General features: G+C 34.3%; 1 pseudogene; it reads left to right on the top strand.

Annotated features, from left to right (window-relative positions):
• The first annotated feature begins 2012 nt into the window (after window positions 1–2012).
• Window positions 2013–3676, top strand: LOC120076145 (UPF0481 protein At3g47200-like; annotated as a pseudogene).
• The last annotated feature ends 16550 nt before the right edge of the window (window positions 3677–20226 follow it).

The following is a 20226-nucleotide window of genomic DNA, read 5'->3' as shown; positions in this document are numbered from 1 at the left end:
GACAAGAATATAGGCTCAGACATAAGTCCTGACGACATTTTCGTCTACATCGCATGCGTCCTAGAAATAGAAATTATGGCATTTGTATTGAGAGATGACATGTTGCTGTGTGTGTGTAGCATGATCGCATAACTTGAACGCAATCTTAGGAAGTATTAGCTAAGCCCCTTCTCAACCCATTCATCACATCCTCATTATAATTCTCGATTTCATCAACTCTTTACTTGCACTTTGTTGCATAGAAAATAGTTTTAAACAAAACACCATCCAACTTATTTGTTTTCACCATTGCAAAGGAATCAAATTTACTATCGCATATTAACTCAGTAGTCCCTATGTTCGATCCTAGACTTACCAGGATACCTAGTGAGATTTATACTTGGGTCTTATTAGGAAAACTTGTATGTACACCGCATAACACATCACCGCAACTTATACCATAATCACATCACCATTTACAATGCATCAATAGCTCACCCAACGTTTTACCTCACTTGCCCTCACTTGGATGCATAACTTTGTCTTGGCCACATAATCCACCTTGTGTCCACACCTAACCTCAAGTCCAATGCATAGTCCAAATGAATGCACACTCCTTCCAATGCCTGGTCTCCCTTGGCGCATTTCCCATTCGGCCAGCACATGCCTTTGCGCCCAATGCCTAGTGTCATAGCCTTCCTCCATGCATATCTTGCCTAGCCAATGCACATCAATTCACACGTCTCCTCGCCTAAGGCCATTCTTTCCGCGCGTGTCAATATGTCCTAACCTCAACGTGGCTTGGCCAATGTGTGGCTTCAATGCAGGACCTTCTCTTAATCCCTGGCAAACCCTTAACCATGCCCTCCCCCTCCTCAATGCCTAAGCTTGTGCTCACTAACCTCCATGAATCATTGTTTCTGCACACTAGGCACCATTCTTCAATGCATGGGCACACTTATACTTAGTCAAATTTTGCCCTTCGTCACCAAACTTAACTACATTTTTATATTTGGCCCTCCAAAGTCTCATTCTTAATACTTAAAGTATTTTTCTCATCTTTTAATATTCCTCAAACTACATCTTATACCAAGTCTTCTTTAACCTTATTATTCAAATTTGACCAAAACTTGCTTAAGTAAACTCGAGGGTTTACAGTAGAGATCATCAAATACATTAAACTACCCAGTATTTGACTGTAAGGAACAGTAAGAAAAAATGAAATGGTTACTAAACATGGGTCTAAATAATTATAAAAATGGAACAGTAAGATTTCAATGCTCATCTTTTGAAAAAAAAAAAACAAAAGAAAAAAAAAATTCACAGCTCATACTTTCGTTAAGTTTAAATATGTACGATGTATCTTACTTCATTAAGCATTTATCTCTACTGTCCTTCCATTTCGGTGGGTAAAATATTCAATTAAACTCTATCGGTTGAAAATTTTTACTCTCCCACGTGTTATAATTGTTAAAAACATAAGTTCATGCAATTTGAATCAAAGTTTTTTTAAATGTAAATGAATAACATGTACATTTATACTTCTTTAATTTTTGCATTTTGAATGTGTTTTTTTTTATTATTATTATATAAAGAGATTAGTTCCCTCTAGAGCTAAGCCAAGTAAAATCAAAGTAAATTACATTAGCCAAATTGAAGTTACGGTTTGTTATTGAGTTTTTTCTTTGGAATTACCAATAAAAATATACCCTCTCTTGGTTCCCACATCTCCTTCCACAACTCCCTCAATTATTCCTACTTTTCTTCCGTCATTTTCATCCACTAGTTTACATCTCTTCTTTCATATCAAACTATCTAGACATAATAAGGTATACTTATATATTCATTTCATTTAATTTTCTTTTCTTAAATTCATTTAGCGGTGTTTTTAGGTTTAAACTTCATCCCTTATTTGGTACAAGAAATTAGTAGATCCACGTCTAAAATACATCAATTTTAAGTTATTACACTTTGAATACGAAGAATTCACTTCATTTTCTGCCACAAACGCTTCCATACGTTTTCTCATGGTAATGGAGTTGGCTTGCCGCAATATGAGAAATTGTGATGACGTTGAAGAGTGCTTGTGTAGTTTGGCCCATGAGGAATCTATTGAAAAATCATTACAACAACAAGCGGTTACTGAAAGCAAAATGAAGCATCTATCGGGTTCCCAAACCACTACTATACGTGAATTATAGAGCATATATTCCTGAAGTGATTGCCATTGGTCCTTATCACCTTTATGAAAAAAATTCTATGGCCACACAAGCACTTAAACCCTTATGTCTCAATGCTTATCTACACCGTACAAATTTGAAAGTTGCAGACATAGTAACCAAGGCTAAAGGTTGGGAGAAGGAAGCTCGTTGTTGCTATGCACAACACATAAACATGAACAGCCATGATTTCAGATTTCTTGGAAATGATGATTCTGGATGGTTGTTTCCTAGTGGAGCTTTTAATAAAAATTAATACCAAATCCCAGCCTTATGATGATCAAACTCATATTCGACCAAACATCTTCAACAAGTCCTTCAATGCTATGTGGTACGATATGTACCATGACCTAACCAAGCTGGAGAATCGACTTCCTTTCTTCGTTCTTAAAGCTCTATTTGACCTCATTCCACCAGGTCAAAAAGACAACTTAGATAATAACATCTCCTTTACAAAGCTAATGGCAAAGCTTTCTTGCAATGGTCGTAAGTTGATAGGACAGAACTGTGAGCTTCCTTTACCAGAAAACGTGACCCATTTACTCCATTTATTACACTTTTTCTACGTCCCCACAAAAGAGAATACATCTGAAGAAGAGTATCATGAAAACAAAAAGGAGGAAAATGGTAACCTTATTTATCCTCCAACCGTGACCCAACTCTTTGAGGCAGGTGCCAAAATAAAGAAAGCAACAGAAACCAAAAGTCTATTGGATATACGCTTCAAAAATGGGGTTCTAGAAATTCCACATTTCGAAATTCACGATGACTTTGAAAGTTGTATGAGAAATTTGCTGGCATTTGAACATTACCATGTTGAGAAGGATAGTGAAAAGTATGTACTTCATTATCTTTCCTTCATGGATGGTTTAATAAGCACGAAGGAAGATGTGGACTTACTTCTAAAGGAAGGAATTATGATCAACTTTATCGGTGGCAGCCGTGAAGAAGCTTCAAAATTGTTCAACAATTTATGTAAATATAATCCAAATCCATCTGCTTCTTACTACAATCGTATTAGTAAGAACTTACATGCTCACTGCAGAAAATGGTGGAATCGTTCCATGGCTACACTCAAACATGACTATTTCAATACTCCATGGTCTTATATCTCCTTTTTTGCAGCTACCTTTCTCATCATCCTCACTGTCCTTCAAACCTTTTTTTCTATTCTTTACTAATTTAATGTCTCCCTTGTTATTATTATTTTTTTATTTTAACTTTACTGTGTATCTATAGCTCTAATCGGAAAGCTTTCTTTTAATATGTATGTTTTTCACATATGTTTAATAATACAAGTATCTTCTTTCCTAAAAGAAATTGCTATCTTTACTCTTTTAATAGTCGTTGTCTCTTATTCTCTTATGACTTAAAGGGGCTGGCTAACACGCCTCAGCATAAAAAAACTCACAAAACATTGAATTCATAACAAGCATAAATACTTTCATTCTATTTTTCGAAATATAATACTTTCTGTCCTACAAAAATAATGGTCTATCCCATACATTGATTTTTTAAAGTTTTCAATAGCTCTAACAATTAAACTTTTCAAACATGAAATATTAATGAAGATTATTTAGAAATCAAAATAATATTTGAAAAATGATTTTGATATTATCAATTGGGCACGCTCTATATCTTTTGTTGAATGCACCACTACTCAATTAGAGAAATGATGAGGGTGAAGGAACTCTTACTTAAGAGTACCTACGAGCAGAAGCGGATCTTTCCAATTCATTATGACAGAATTACTGCATGTACATTCAAGCATACTTTCATAATGCTAAAGGGATTAAGAAATCATACCATATGAAGATTTCTCGAGTCTGAAGCCCAACCGTCTACCTCGAATAGTCACTACTCGAACAGAAGGAATCAGAGAAGACAACACCATTTAGAGCCCTCAGTATTCTTGGAGTGAGAATCCAAAGTGTGGGCTTTGTTCGAATTTGGTAAAGGGAAGGAGGAAGAGCGACTGTACACAACGATCAAGCAAGTGGGAGATGCGGTCGTCTATTGCATAGACAATATGCTTGATCGTTTATGTAAAGTGTACGATCTTATAGTAAAAGTAAGTGATCGTATAAACGATCATGTAGGAAAAGGTAAACGATTGTCTATACGATCGTGTAGGGTTAGATCATCCTAACCCTACACAAATGATCAGGATCAGATCATCTGTGACAAGTCACAACACTTGTGACCATTCCACAAAGAGGGCTACATCCATAGCGTTACCAGGATATGGTTTCCCTCCTATATCCATATACTACAGACCATTTTGGTTATCACTCAAGACATGATCCACTTATATGTCACCACATACATGCCTAAGTTACATAAGGATAACTAGGGATTTTAAGTTTATTAGTTTGTGGTAAAATGAAAAACATCTAAATGTGCAAAGTCAAGTAATGAAGTAAATATCATTTATATTATACATCACAAGTGTTCATACAAAGTTATTTACAAACTACTGGATACGAGACTTTAGGGTACAAACCCCAATAGAGGGTGCTACAAATGTGTCAATCTAGTTCAGATGTTCCAGTCCACCTCTTAAACCTACCCTTCTAATATCTTGTTCATTAAAAAATATTTTTTTTAAACTACATCTGGATCTAACATGCAAAACTAAAAAATCACCACATTACAAGGAAAAATTATTTTTTCAACGCCTAAGGTCGCCAGAAAATAGTCGAAAGCACGTCGAGAGATAATCTCCTAACGTCGCTCATGTCATTGGGAGAATGGTTGAGATATATGAGGCTCGAGATTGGCCCCGAGATTTGTATAGAATAGGACTAAAACCCTAATCTTGTGGCACGTCGATGTAAATGACCCAAGTTTATAGTAAATAAGACACAATCTCAATCGAGTTTAACCTCGAGATTTAAGGCAGTTTCCATAGATAATGCTTCTGTTTTGTTGTTATTTTACCTAATTAATTGTTGAGTGCTTCTGTTTTGTGGTCTGTGTTAGAGATAACATTGGTATTTAAAATACGCACTTTTGACTATTTTCCAACAAATTTGACTTGTTGTTCTCATTTGATGAGAATAGTCTTTACTATTAAGAAGAAGTTAACACCTAGGCAATTATACATGTTTATGCAAACTATTTTTTTTTTTTTTTAACATTTTTTGGATGTTAAGTTCGTTTTTAATAGTCCTCTATGTGACTATATTATTTTGAGGGAGGTACAAGAGGATAGGGAAGATTCAATTAGGTTTAAGTTACTTGGGAAAAAGGTACCTTTTGGGTGGGAGGAATTCAATATTGTGATAGGGTTAAGATATAGGCCTAGATGTGAAGTTGAGTTTGATCAGGATAGAGTGTTTAATCTTAGGAAGTTGCACTTGGGGGATAGGACTTATATGAATGAGATTGAATTACATAAGGTTTTTTTGGACTATGAGTTCAAGAGTGATGAAGATGCAATGAAAATGGTCTTATTCTATTTCATCGAGTTGGCTATGATGGGAAGGGATAGGAGGCAACACATGAGCTGGACCATATTGGGACTTATTGATGTATAGGAGGATTTTTTTAGCTATGACTAGGGCAACATGATCTTTTCGAAAACATTAAGTAGCTTACAGGGTGCACTTAAAGGGAAAGTGGCACCCTAAAAGAAGAAGCCTACGAATAATAAGTTGCCCGATTCATACAACTTCTATGGATTTTTGTTCGCTTTCCAAGTTTGTTAATTTTGTTTTATCATAATTGTTATTAGTACTGCGACTTTATCATGCACTGATAATTTCTTCTTTGTTTTTTAAAATTGGTAGGTTTGGGTGTATGAGACTATGTCTTCACTTAGCAGATAGGTTGCGAATAGGGTTTTCATTGATGCAATGCCACGCATCATGCGATGGAGTTGCACATAGTCATTTGGATCCGAAGTGATCCAGACATAGGGCTTTGGGTCTTAAGTGGTAAGTCGTTCTTCTCGAAGTTTTATATTATGGTTTAGGGTTTAGGATTCAGGTTCTAATGTTATTTCTTGTTGATTACATCCAAGCTCATATAAATGACATCGTTTCAATCGAAGAGGAGTAGACCTACTTGAGTCATACCTTGGACCTTCCGACTACAGATGAGTATATAGAGCCTCATCCTTCTCCGCTAGATAATGTGGTTCATTCTACAAGGTTGAGTGAGGGTAAGGAATGGGTTGATGGATCCATGATAGGGGCGATTTGTTAATGATGGTCCTTCTACAGATTATGACATGTTCACCTGATATAAATCCATCTACGAAGACCACAGCTAGTGGATCACAGATGACGTGTGAGTGCAATCAACACTTACAATTCTTGGAGGGGCAGTTGGATCGAATGAAGTCCTCTTTTACAGCTGAGCTGAAGGCCATAAAGGATATATATTGATAATGATTATGAAGGTAAGGTACATTAAATAATGCTCAGTTGTGAATTTTTTTGCTTTAAATTATTTCATTTATGTTATTTCTAGGATAAGTCAGTCGATTCATAATAATATGACGGCGCTGGAGAAGGTCCGTTGTTTCAAGAACCACTTGCTCGAGACCCTTTTGTGGATTATGCACCTACTAATGACCATACACAGGTTCCCGATCCACCTATCGAGGATCCCATGCATATCGATGATACTCTGGCTACTGACTCAACATAATTCGGTCAATACTCAAACGATGGAGAAGGTGTTATCTCCATAGAGATATCATCAGAAGGCGAAGATACGGCTGGTCCATCAGATGTTTTACTAAATGAGCTGAAGGACAAGGTATGCTTTTGTGCATTTAGTACTAGATACATTTTAACTTTCCTCACTACTATTTATTTGTATGAAACCTTTGGACATTGACAATGAAAATCATTCTATTGTCTCAAACTCTAGAGGTGGCTTGAAAGGAAAGGACAATGAGAAAGAAAGGGATCCCATGGAAGCTCTATAGTCCAATCATGGATTAACTAGTCGAGAAGAAGAGGAAGAAAAAAGTGAAACCGTATGATCCAATTTCTAAGATCCTAGTAAAGTTTGATAAGCAGTTTTCTTCATATCTTAGAGACCCTAGACAGATTGATGAGTCTCAGACGACATACCATTTTTGTTATCACTCAAGACATGATCCACTTGTATGTCACCACATACATGCTTAAGTTACATACAAATAACCGGGGATTTTAGGTTTATTGGTTTGTGGTAAAGCAAATAAAACAAACAACTGAGCAAAATCAAGAAGTGAAGTAAAATATCATATATTATACATTACAAGCGTTCGTGCAAACTGTTTACAAACTACAGGACATGAGACTTTAAGGCATCAACCCCAACAGTACAAGGGGGCTCGCATAACTAGCCAGCTAGGACGAAACTGTTTATGCATTAGAGCATGTATTATATGGATCAATATTCCTGACCCAACAAGTGGTGAGAGAATGCAAAGAGGGGATCTCATAGTAATCCAATTCTCTACACATGCAAGTCTTCTCAATCAAATCAATACGAGGGTTAAGATGATCGTCTACAATCTCAAGCTCGTGATGACTGATTAGTCGTACAATGTACGTCTTGGAACTAATATCTACAAGTTCCATAAGTTCTTCCCCATGGTCTGAAAAACTTTTTCCCACTTTGGTGCTAATGTCCTATGCTCGAAAAACCGTTCCTTGTGAAGATCCCTGATATGATCCAAAGGTACAATGATCGGGAGGGATCGAGCTGAAGGGCTCGAATTCTAAAGCCAAAGCGCTTGAACGCCTTTTTCCATTTAATTTCGATTTGAAAAAAGCATGTAAAAAAAAGAATAAACATGAATAAAAACGAACTTTCTTTGAATAAATTTCAAAAAGAAGAGAATTACCTTTGAAGACAGATCTTCAACTTTCTCTAACTCCTTGCTACGTCACGATCTCAACAACTCTTCTTCGATTTCGAACAAGGCACTACCACCAAGATCTTCCCCACTATTCTTTGGCAAGAATTGGGTTTGTGGAAACCCTTTTTGGGATACAAGGAGAAGAACAATAATGTAGAGAAACTATGTTCTCTAAATTTGTGTCTTGAGAGTTGACATAATTCTTCCGTCTCAAGCAATTCTTGTAGAGAGTGAGAGTGAATCAAGAACTTTTATGTGTCTTCAAAATCACATTCTTCTTTTTGAGAGAGAGATGGGAGAAGTTACATGTAACTTCCCTTAACTCACCATTAACTCCCCTTAATCATAGCAAGTTAAAAATAAATTAAGGTTAAATTAAATCTTATTTAATTTAATTAAATTAAATTAACAAAATATTAATTAATTTAATTAGTGAATATAAAGTAATTAAATATCATATATTTAATTTATATTATATTTAAATCATATTCAAATATATTTCCCTCTCATAACCTATAGTTTAAATGTGAATCTCATTGATATTATTTAATATTTGGATCTTATTCATTATATATAACTCTTAATATTATAAAGTTTAATTTTGAATCTAATTCAAAATTAACTTTATATAATACAATGTATCTATATACATTATAATAATTGTATCATATACAATCAACATATAATTCCTTCATTATATGAAACGTATTCATATTAAATTTGTGGGGATGAAAGCCCTAATGCAGCGAAAATCACATAACCAAAAATGTTATTAATTTTGAATTTTTGAAATACCCATACACACGGAAATTCAGAAATAATACAGAGACAAAAATAAACAAAATTTAGGCTATTGTAAAATTAGAACCTAGGTTAAGCATGCTTAAAATTAAATCTACAGAGAAAGGGAGAGGAAACCTTACCTTTGTAAAATCCTTAACAACATTCCCCAATTTGCCAATTGGATTGAATTCAATACCACCACAAGGGTACAATCCTATTCTCTAAGATTGGAGGGCTTTGGTTTGTTGGAACAATTGAATGGGGATTGGAGTGGGAGGGAAAATTGAGAAAAAAATTAAGAGAAAAATAGACATAACTCTTTTGTAAAAAAAATCTCTATTCTCTGTGATAAAAAAATCATGCTTTTGATCAATAGAGAGAGAGGAACGTGGGATCAATCACGTTTCGGATAACTCCCCTACGTGGGAGTTATCTTATTTATTAATTATTAATTAATTAAATCTAATTCAATTAATGATTTCATTTAAATCATATTAAATGAAACATCACTCACACAACCTATAGTTTTAATTCAATTAATTAAATTAAATTAAATTAAATAATTACCAAATTAAATATCAAATATTTAATTTAGTCTACATTTGAATCATATTCAATTGCATTTCTCACATAACCTATAGTCTTAATGTGCATCAAATACAAATTAATTTTAACATATAGTCCTAATATGAATCCAATTCACATTAAATTAATATTTGAACTCCTTCAAATATTTAATTTTCCCTAACTTTATATTATAAAGTTTAATTAAAATATAAACTTTATATTACAATGCACCATTACACATTATATTATTTCGCTAAGTGAATTTGAACATTTCATATTCAATTTAAGATATAGTTACCTCAATTCTTTTTACAAGCTACAAAGAGGACCTCGACATACGGGTCAGAACCTTCAACGATATGAGATTAAGTGGCTAAGCACATTAACCAAATTAATCAAATATTCGTTAATTGTGGGTACACTCTGCTAAAGACCCACAGTCGTACCTTTCTCACTGCAGATGGGTATAGACCAATGACAGCAAGTTAGTCCTTCACAGGTGCTCATAACACTAGTTGGGTCAAATTACCATTTTACCCTTAGTTTACCTCTCTAGCATTCTCAAGTTGTTGATTCTTTTGGTGAACGGCTTGGATTACATAAAAGAAATTTACGATGGTCCTCTATATTGAGCCTTTATGGAGTTTGTGATTATATCCTGCAACTGTTGAACTAATAGGGAGGTGACAAAGGTAGATTGTTGTCACTGGTTTTTCTGCAAGATAGTATTTCCTCTGTCTTTGGCTTTGATAGCCAGAGTTTGACTTGTCTCAGCAATTTCTCGAGCCTACAATGGACTCTCAAGGCCGCGATTTCATGGTCTCGCTCCTTAACAACTTTCATTAAGAGATTTATCTTCCTCTCTATCTCTACCATGGCCGGCTCAGTTGTTATGTCAGACATCATGACAAACACTACATCAAAGTGCAATTCTTTCTCTGATCAATCAAAAGTAGGAGCAGAGTTGTCGAATAAGGGATTTTCTCTTATGACAATCCCACCTTTAGAAAATTCCATCAGTTGTTCCTAGATTTTCTCCACGATGACAGAGCCTTGTTCTTGCCTGTGCAGGATCTCCTTTAAGGGACTTCGGGTGATAGGTCTCATACATAAGCTGCTTATAGCAGTTGCTTTGGATGCAACTTTTTTTTGTGTCATTTGTTGATTTGGATGACGAGAGAGATGAAAGGTAGAGATGTCCCACCGGACGTGCCAATTTGTTCGCACGACATTTTTGGAGAAACTTGCTTCGTGGAGTTGAACTTGTTTTTGTGTTAATTTGATGCGATGTGGCTCAATCTCTAGTACTTGATCTTCTTATTCTCTCTCAATTGGATGCGCACACTTGACTTGAGGAAGCGAAATACATGATGTTATTAAAGTTGAAGTCTTGGAAGAATCTTTGGATCTTCAAAACGGTTTAATCTTCAGGAATCAAGGAGTCTTCTAATTATAGGGAATTCTCTCTAGGCTCTCTGGAGTGTAGGATTGCTGACCCCACAAATGAAGAGAACTCCTCTATTTATAGAGCTCTCAGGTGGGCTTGGGCTTGATTGGTCCATGGACATGGCCCTGGGATTCATTTAATTGGATTTGGGTTTGATTAGGCTTATTTTTAAGCTCAATTGGATCTTAGCCCAAATTGTAATATCAAACTGGATCAAATTAGTTTCGTTCATTCCAATGGCTATGATGAAACAAAGTGACATCATTGGAATTTGCCAATTTATAACTTCAATTTCAATTTTGGACACATGTCAGCTTTTAATTGGTCCCAAATTTGATGGTTTGTAATTTCGTCATTAGTTTAGGAAATGACGTAGCAATTTGTGATTAGTCCAAAATTTATCCTTCAACACAAATCTTCGCGTGGCAAAATTTTAACTTTTTGAAAAATGATTTTTTTTTCCCTTTGTAATTGAAAAGAACATAGAGAGATGAATATTAGCTAGACCCATATATTATTCATTAGAGATATCCATTCTCCCATGTTGCTACTCCTAATGGAGTGAAATCTCTCTAAACTATAGTAGTCAAATCTCCATTTAATTGAGAGAGACAAATCTCTATAATCTATAGTAGTCAAATCTCTAAATTTCATGTTTTAAGTTCCAAGTTTTATCGTTTGATGACTTATAGTCTTTTATGTTTGAACAGTAATATTTTCATTCTTGCATTAGATGTTCTTGTTGTGTTCAAAATTGGAATTGATTTTAATATGAAAACCAACTATCGGCGGGACTTATGAGATCATATAGAAGTTCATAATACACTCAGGATTAAGACTAAGTTGCCTAGGTCATCCTATAGAAATAGAAACCTAACTATTCAACGATGTTACATCTAGTGGTTACTATTTCACAGTCCGATCTTATGCAAACTCACTGCATAAGATACCCCCACATGCATGCCACCTACATGAACACGTTGGATTAGTGTGTTTGTATCAAGTACAAAGTTGGTCATATCCAAAGTGTCACCAAGATAAAATACCCAACCTTATCCCTTGACTCTTTAGGTTGTATCTTGAATATTGATCATTATATGTCTCCACATACAATTCAAGACTCATAAGACAACCTATGATGTTAGCTTATTGGATTTAGGGTTATTAAAACAAAATAGAATACAACACAATCAATAATACTTATTGAAATAACAGCGATAACTCTTTATTGATGATGGTCAATTATTTACATTTACCATCTACGAGTTTTAGAGCATCAAATAAAACAAATTTAATATCTAAATCTCATTCAAATATTATTACTCTCATAATATATAGTTAATTTTGAATCTAACTCAAAACTAACTTTATATTATAATGCATCTCTATACGTTATATTAATTGTATCTCATACAATTAATGCACGTTTCCTTATTTAATTTGAACAATTCAAATTTATCCAAAATAAATTAATTATTGTTTTATCCTTAGCGAGCTAGCAGAGGGACCTAATGGACTTACAGATTAGAAGCTTCAATGATATGAAATTAATTAATTAAACTATTTAATTAAATTAATCAACATCCATTAGCTGTGGGTCACTCCACTAAAGTCCTGCAACTGCACTCTTTGCACTGTGGTATATTTCTGCATCCATCGATATAACTGTTATTAGTTAGTCAATCCTTCATAAATTACTCGTAATTACATCTGGTCAAAGTACCATTTTACCCATGTAAGTACCTCTTACTATTTAAGTACCAATGACCCTTCTAATGAACAATTAGTTTATAGTAGCTATAAACTAAATCCCTCTCGAGCTAGTAAGAGGGTGAGGTCTCATTGTTCAAGACTCGGAGTCAGCCCTTAAGGGAGCAATTCATAAACTTACCCTAAAGATGGGTAGGATTGAATTTCAGCTTGTGTAGCTATGTTCCTAGCTCCATACTTGAACAAATCTCAAAGATGGTAGGTTTATTGAGTTGGCTACAGGGGTCACTCTCACCCATACAAATCAAAGGTCTGTTTTCATAGACAGAAGTTCATAATTCACTTAGGATTGAGATCGAGTTATATTTGATTATCTTATGAAATGTTAATCTCTCTAGTCAGTGGTGTTATAAAGAGAAATTAATCATTTCGCAGTCCAGTCTTATAAAATCTCTTTGTATAAGATACCTCCACTTGCATGTCTCCACATGAACGATTTAGATTAAATCCTTTGTCACACTTACAACTCTTGTAACAATTACAAAGTGGGTCATATCCGTAGTGTCACCAAGATAGGGCACCCAACCTTATCCATATATTATTGATCTTTTAGGTTATTACTTAAACATAACCCACTTGTATGTCTACCACATACTTGTTGGGGTTGATGCCCTAAATCTCTTAGGGTCTTATAGTTTGTAAACTTTGTATGAAACAAACTCTTATGTGATTAATAATATATGATTTTTATTCACTTTGTTTATAAAATATGTGATATTTTAGTCACATTAACCACAAAGCAATGAACTAACATCCAAGGTTATTGTTGTAACTTAAACATGTATATGGAGACATATAAGTGGATCATGTTTAAGTGATAACCTAAATGGTCTATAGTATATTGATTGTTGGGTTTTATGTCCTAAAACTCGCAATTTGTAAAAAGATAAATATTTTCATAGTCAATAAACTTATTATTGATTTTATAAATTGTATACATAAAAGTTTAAATCCAATAAACTAAGGCCTATGACTATTACATGAGTACTTGAACTTTATGTGGAGACATAAAAGTAGATCCAGTTAGAGTAAATAGTAAAAATGAGTTGTAAAGTGCAACAAACAAAGTGATCCTAATTCGTAAATGTTATGACATGAGGAGTGGGGGCGTCCTATGCAATGAGTTTGCATAAGATTGGACTAAGAAATAAGTCACTCTTAATTTATAACACTATTTACTATATAAGACTGACTATTTCACTTAGATGACCTAGGTAACTCGATCTTAATCTTGAGCTAACTATGAACTGCTGTTTATTCGGGATTATCCTTAGATTTGCATATGTGAGGGTTGGCTCAACATCATCGACTCAATAAGCCTCCCATTTTAGGGGTAAGACCTAATAGATATCTGGGGACATAATGTGCAAGATGAAGTTCACGCCTACCCGATTTAGGGATAGAAGAGAGGTTATTCTCTCAAGTACTAAATCCAAGTCTTGAACAAGAGGCCTCACCCTCTCACTGGCTGAGAAAGTTTTGGTTTAGTGACTAGATCACAAACAAGTTGTTCATTGGAGGATCAGTAGGAACTTGAGGAAAAAGATGTAATCTCAGGGATAAAACAAATATTTGACCCAGTCGTTATTACGAACAACCTGTGAAGGGTTAACTTACTAATCATGGTTAAATCATGTGGATATAATATATCTACAGTGAGGGGGAGTGCAACTATGAACTTTAGTGGAGTGACCCATTAGTTAACGAATAAGGGTTAATTCAGTGTAATGAGTTTAGCCAATTAATCATGGATCGTTGGAGCCCATGATCTGTAGGTCCGCGAGGTCCCCCTACTAGCTCATGAATGGATTAGCTTTAGAATATCGTGATAAGTTAATTTGAAACGTTCAAATTAGAATTAAATGAATTAGTAATTATATGAATATAATTACACATTTAATTTTGAGAATTAAACAGGAGAATTAATATTTAAATATGATTTAAATATATGAAGATGAATTTGTGTAAAAATTAATTTAATATTTGATATTAAATTAATTAGAATTATTTAAATTGTTTAAATAATTATTTATTAATTTTATTAGAAAAATTAATTTAGCAAAATTAATAATATTTTCATTTTTTTAAAAATCAAATTGAATTTTAAATCCAAAATTGAAAAAGATAAAAACACAAAATGGAAAAATGGTTTTTTCCATTAAAGCCTTCAACTTGCTCACGTGAAATCTACTCTCTTTGGCTTCAATAACTCCAAGCATGAGCTGCATCTCATGCAACCATCTTCTTTGCATGATAGCCTGCAATATATTGAGAAGAATGGAGTGGAATTAAGGCATGCAAATATAGAGTTTTGCAGATAAATCGGGTTGAAGAAAGTTGTTCTTCAAGTGGTGGTGACAGTGAACTCTTCTCCAATTTCCCTTCATTTAAGCTTATTTTGAGTCCTACAACTCAATCTAAAGTTTCAAGATAATAATGGGGAAGATCTTAAGGTGGTCCACAGTAAAGTTTGGAGAAGTTTACAGCTGAGGATCAAGAGTCGAAGAAGTTCTACAAAGGTATGGCTTGAAACCCGCTTTTTTTAGCTTGAGAACGCTTTAGTTACTGCCAAAATTAATGAATTAGAGTGCTTATTGATCGTTGTTTCTTCGACTGTTACTGATACAATCCTACAATATGTTTTCAATCAATTAAGTTTCATGAGATTGCTTAGCATGTTCCTCAAGTATGTACTTGTTGATCGCATGCCAAGGTAATATATTAGCCTTATTTCATATAAAGCCTTATTTCATATAAAGCATTCTAGGTGTAAGCATGTGTTCTAAAGTTTGTAGCTGAGTTCTACAAATGCTAAGCTTAAAGCTATGTTCTAAAAGATTCATAATACATATGATTTGAAAGCATGATATGTTTTTAGTAAGCCGGACACAGAAAGCATGGAAGGTGTCCAAGAAGTACCTAAGGTGATGACGGTACTTGGTAACTCCATGTACACGTAGAAAGTTCTATAGTGGAGGCCAAAGTATAGGTCTCTTAGGCCATATTTGAGAGGCTGAAGTTGTTGGGAATATCCTAGAACTCACAGTTCGTAAATTTTTTGTTAAACATTCTATTTATCAATAAAATATTATTGAGTATTTTATTCAATAAAGTCATTGATATTGCATTCTATTATGAAAATCCAATAAACAAATTCATGGCTATAGTATGAATATTTTTAACTTTATGTGGTGATATAAAAAGAATCAAGTTATAGTATATAGCCTAAATGGTCTATAATTATATGGATGAAGTTGGATATTTCATCTTAGTAACACTATTGGATGCGGCCCATTTCGTATACTGATACAAATGATGTGAACCACAAATCATTCATGTAGAGACATGTGAATGGGGGCACCTATGCAATGATTTGCATAAGACTAGACCTCGAAATAGTCACTTTTCTTTATAATAGCCGTTTACTATTAAAATTGACTATTTCAAATTAAAATGACCTAGGATAACACGATCTTAATCCTGAGCTAACTATGAACTTTTATTTATTTCAGGATTATCCTTTGATCTACACAGGTAAGAGTAGTCCAACAACACTACTCAATAAGCCTCCTATTTTGGGGATAAGACCGGGTAGATAGCTGGGGACATAGCTATGCAAGATGAAATTCACTCTTACCCGACTTAGGGTTACGAGATAGGTTGTTCTCTTAAGTGCTAATGCCTAGTCTTGAACAACGGAGCCCCACCCTCTCTTGGTAGAAGGGATATGATTTATAAATGGTACTACAAATCGGTTGTTCAATAGAGGGTCAGTGGGAGCTTAAGATACAAGATATATTTACAAGGGTAAAATGGTAATTTTGATCTAGCTGTAAATACAAACGACTTGTGAAGGATCAACTTACTGATTATGATTGAAATGGACAGAAATATAACTACAGTGAGGAGAGTGCAACTATCGAGCTACAGTGGTGTGCCTTGATAGTAAACAAATAGTAATTATTTCGGTTTAAAAAGTTTAATTGATTAATTACAAATTGTTAGAGCTCATGATCTGTAGGTCCATTAGGTCCCTCTACTAGCTCATAAATTGGAGTTACAAATTGAGTATTATTTGGATGAATTTCAAAATTAGGGTTATGATTTTGAAATGTTCAAATTCAATTTTAGGGTTTTCAAATTATTGTATTTGACACAACTAAAACCATTTAATTTAGTTGAAATTAAACGAAATTGAAGAATCAATTAATATTTAAATTATGATTTAAATATGAAATTAAATCATATTGGTGGAATTCGTGTTTTATTGATTTAATATTAAGACATTAAATTAATATTATTTTAATTAAAAGGTTTAATTAAAATAAAATTAGTTTTTATATAAATTAATTTTGAATTAATTTGTAAACTAATTTTAAATAAAAAAAAATAAAAAAATTTTTTATTTAGAATAAAAATCAAAAGTCAAAATCAAAATCAATTTTGAGAAATTGATTAAAAATCAAAGAAGGATATATCACCAAATTGACTCCAAGTAGGAGCTGCCCTCCATGCAGCCCTGTGTGTTTGCATGAAATCAGTTTATAAGCATCTTCATGCATGGATTTGGAATGAGAAGCTGAGATTTCTAACTGATATGCTGAAGAGTTGAAAAAAACCCTTCTCAACCCACCTAAAGTTCATCATCTATTCAGCTTAATTTAAGTGTTTCCACCACACATTCCTTCTTGAGCCTCATGGAGAAGATCTTGGTGATGGTCTTGTTGAAGTTTCAAGCTCAATCTTGGAGTATTACTACTGAATTCGTGGATTAAGTCTTCAAAGGTATGTTTGCTTCAAACCCTCTATGAATTTCACTTGAATAACATGTTTAAAACTCAAATTAAGAGTAGTTAGAGTGCTTATTGATTCTGATTTATTTCGCTGCATGTTAGATTAATCTTTCAAAAGAATGGGTCTCCTAGGCCATATTTCAGTAACTTGAGGCCGAAGTATGTGACTCTTGGTGTGATACAGTCGTTGGGAGCTTGAGCAATGAATGCTCGTTCTCAACTATGATTCAAGAAGTATTCACCGGACGTTACTATGTTTTTATACTTCAAGTGTTATGGAAGCTATTCGATGAGTTACAATTAAAGACATAAATAATGGTCAAAAGTGACACACCTCGACTAAGGTTATAGTGGAAATTAGGTCAGAGGGTCCCTCCCCTAACCAAGCTTTAGTCCAGTAAAGTTATGCTCAAGAGCAGACAGAGGAGTCGCTCTCTTGTAAAGATATTTAATGTGAAAGTGAGGCTTAAGGGCCTTCCGGATCTGATGTCTATGATGCCTATGTTATGTTTAATTTAGTAGAGAAGTTTTATGTAATTACTTGCTTGACTAATTTCTCAGTTTCAACTATGCTTTTCAGTTCATGATCTCTTTGTTAAGCATGATATGTATGTCTTTTACGTTTCAAAGATTAGTCACTCACTGGCTTCTAGCTCACCCTATTTAAATGTCTTCTCCACATGTAGCAATCACTCTCCAAAAGACGACTCTATCGTTTCTCTACCACTCAGGACTAAAATGTTAGAAAGTCTAAGTGTGGGTTATGTATAAAGTAGTATGCATGTATTATGTCAGGTAGGGACTAGTTGAGTGTGTTGGGCTTGTTGCTTATGTAAAGTGCATAAGTTGTATTATTCAAGAGTAATGAGAACTCTGTTAATGATTGTCATTTGTCTCAATTTGATGGTTGAGTATATATATGCATTTCAAGGTTCTAAGTCAGGTTGAGCAGGTTAGTAGGCAGGAACTACCATAACCACACAGTGGGGACCACAAAGTCAAAGAGCCAAGTTTTACCTATAAATAACCTCTGCAAATTCACTGAAAGATATACATGAATACATAGAGACGTGCATATACTAATTTTGAGAGAGAGACTGGTCTGAAGCAACTGTCTAGAGTAGATCTAAAAGAACCACGAGACAAGGCCGAGAGGTGAGTCTCCGAGCAGAAAATCCTTTCGATCCCCATAGCTGAAGCTCTATGCGAAGGTCAATTCTACCGGGAAAGCAAGCATGAGAGGGAAGCTTTCCTTTCCATTACTTCCACACACTAGCAAGTACAACCTCTGTTCAGGATCTGTGTCAAGACATTGACACTCTTTCTGTATTCGTTTCTAATCTCTATTTCATCATCTTTATTCATATTCTTTACTCTTTCATTCACAACATGTATCAGACACTTAATCTTAGTATTAAATGTCATGATCATTACCATTATCATCTCTCTATCTATTTTCGTTCATCCATAATCCATTTTCTGCATGATGTTTTCCTAATTCCCTGGGTAAATAGCAAGAATTAAGCGAGTAAGTTACTTTGTGTTAAGGAAATAATTAAGTTTAGCTAAAGTATGCTCGACGGCATCTTCACCTGTGAGAGTAGAAGTGAAGATGTTATTCCGCCTATCGAGAGTAGGTTGGAAGAATGCATTAACTAAAGCAAGAAGTGTTTCTAGAGATGGAAATAACCTTGTGTTCATCACGTTCATCCCTATTTCACCATAGAGGTATGGGAACGCGGCCGATCACCGAGAGGTGTACGCCAAGGAAAAGCTGAACCTTAGTTGTATCTTTAATGTAATTGGCATACTTGCGTTGTTTTTACTATTTGCTCTTCCTCTTTCTGATTCATTCATAAAGACTTGCCATCACATACATCGAATCTTTGTACAACTTCACAGTCAGTCTCGGCCTCAGTATCATGTATCTTGTATCTTGTATCTTGTAGCATATTATTTTAGGATTTTATTTTATCAACGCAATTTATATTCCTGTATAAACCCAATTCTTTATTCATTGTAAAAACCGGTCGCATGAATCACAAAAGCAACGCATTAACGAAAACAATCCCCGTGTTCAACCTTGGATTATTCTGAGAAACTTTCATTGGAATTATATTTGGTTTCAGCACAAGGAAACTTGTGACACGCACTACTACATCACATACTACGAGAATATCATTAACAACGTATATATTTAGACGTAGTATCGTATAAAATTCTCTTTATTGCAAAAGGATTGTTCATTCATTCACATTCATATTTGTCCACATGCTTAAAGATAAAGACTAAAACTATGTCATCAAGTTTATGGCGACTTGTAGAAATACAAGTTATTTATACTGTTTTATTTAGATATGGTGGCAAAAAAGAAAGAAAAGTTGTGTTGATAGTATAAAAATTGGCTAAGAAATGCGAAAATTATAAATTGTCGTCAGTACACCCACTAACACCATTGCGATGGTAGAATAGAATGCTTCAGCTTCTGTTTTACAGGAAATCAGTCACTGCATGAATTCATGGCTTAAAGATAAAATAAACAACGCATTTACGTCACATTGCGCCCATCAATTGAGAAGAAAGAGATGATCAACGCAATGACGGCGCATGTAACAATCGATCAAGAGCTCTAGCGATCAACGCAATTTCAACCGCATGCGGTAATAAAAAATAATATCGCATGTGGCGATGGATCGAAGATGTAAAGAGCAACGCATTTGCGAAGGATTCTGACAAGTGTACAACTTTCAGTTGTGCATTTTTTACGAGTTGATTGCGTAACAGAAGGAATATTCACTCCGCCAT

The sequence above is a fragment of the Benincasa hispida genome, chromosome 4 (assembly GCF_027475165.1).
Source record: "Benincasa hispida cultivar pf3 chromosome 4, pf3_genome.v1.1, whole genome shotgun sequence".
Taxonomy (NCBI): Eukaryota; Viridiplantae; Streptophyta; class Magnoliopsida; order Cucurbitales; family Cucurbitaceae; genus Benincasa; species Benincasa hispida.
Note: the sequence above shows the minus strand (reverse complement) of the source record. Positions and strands in the feature narration are given on the sequence as shown.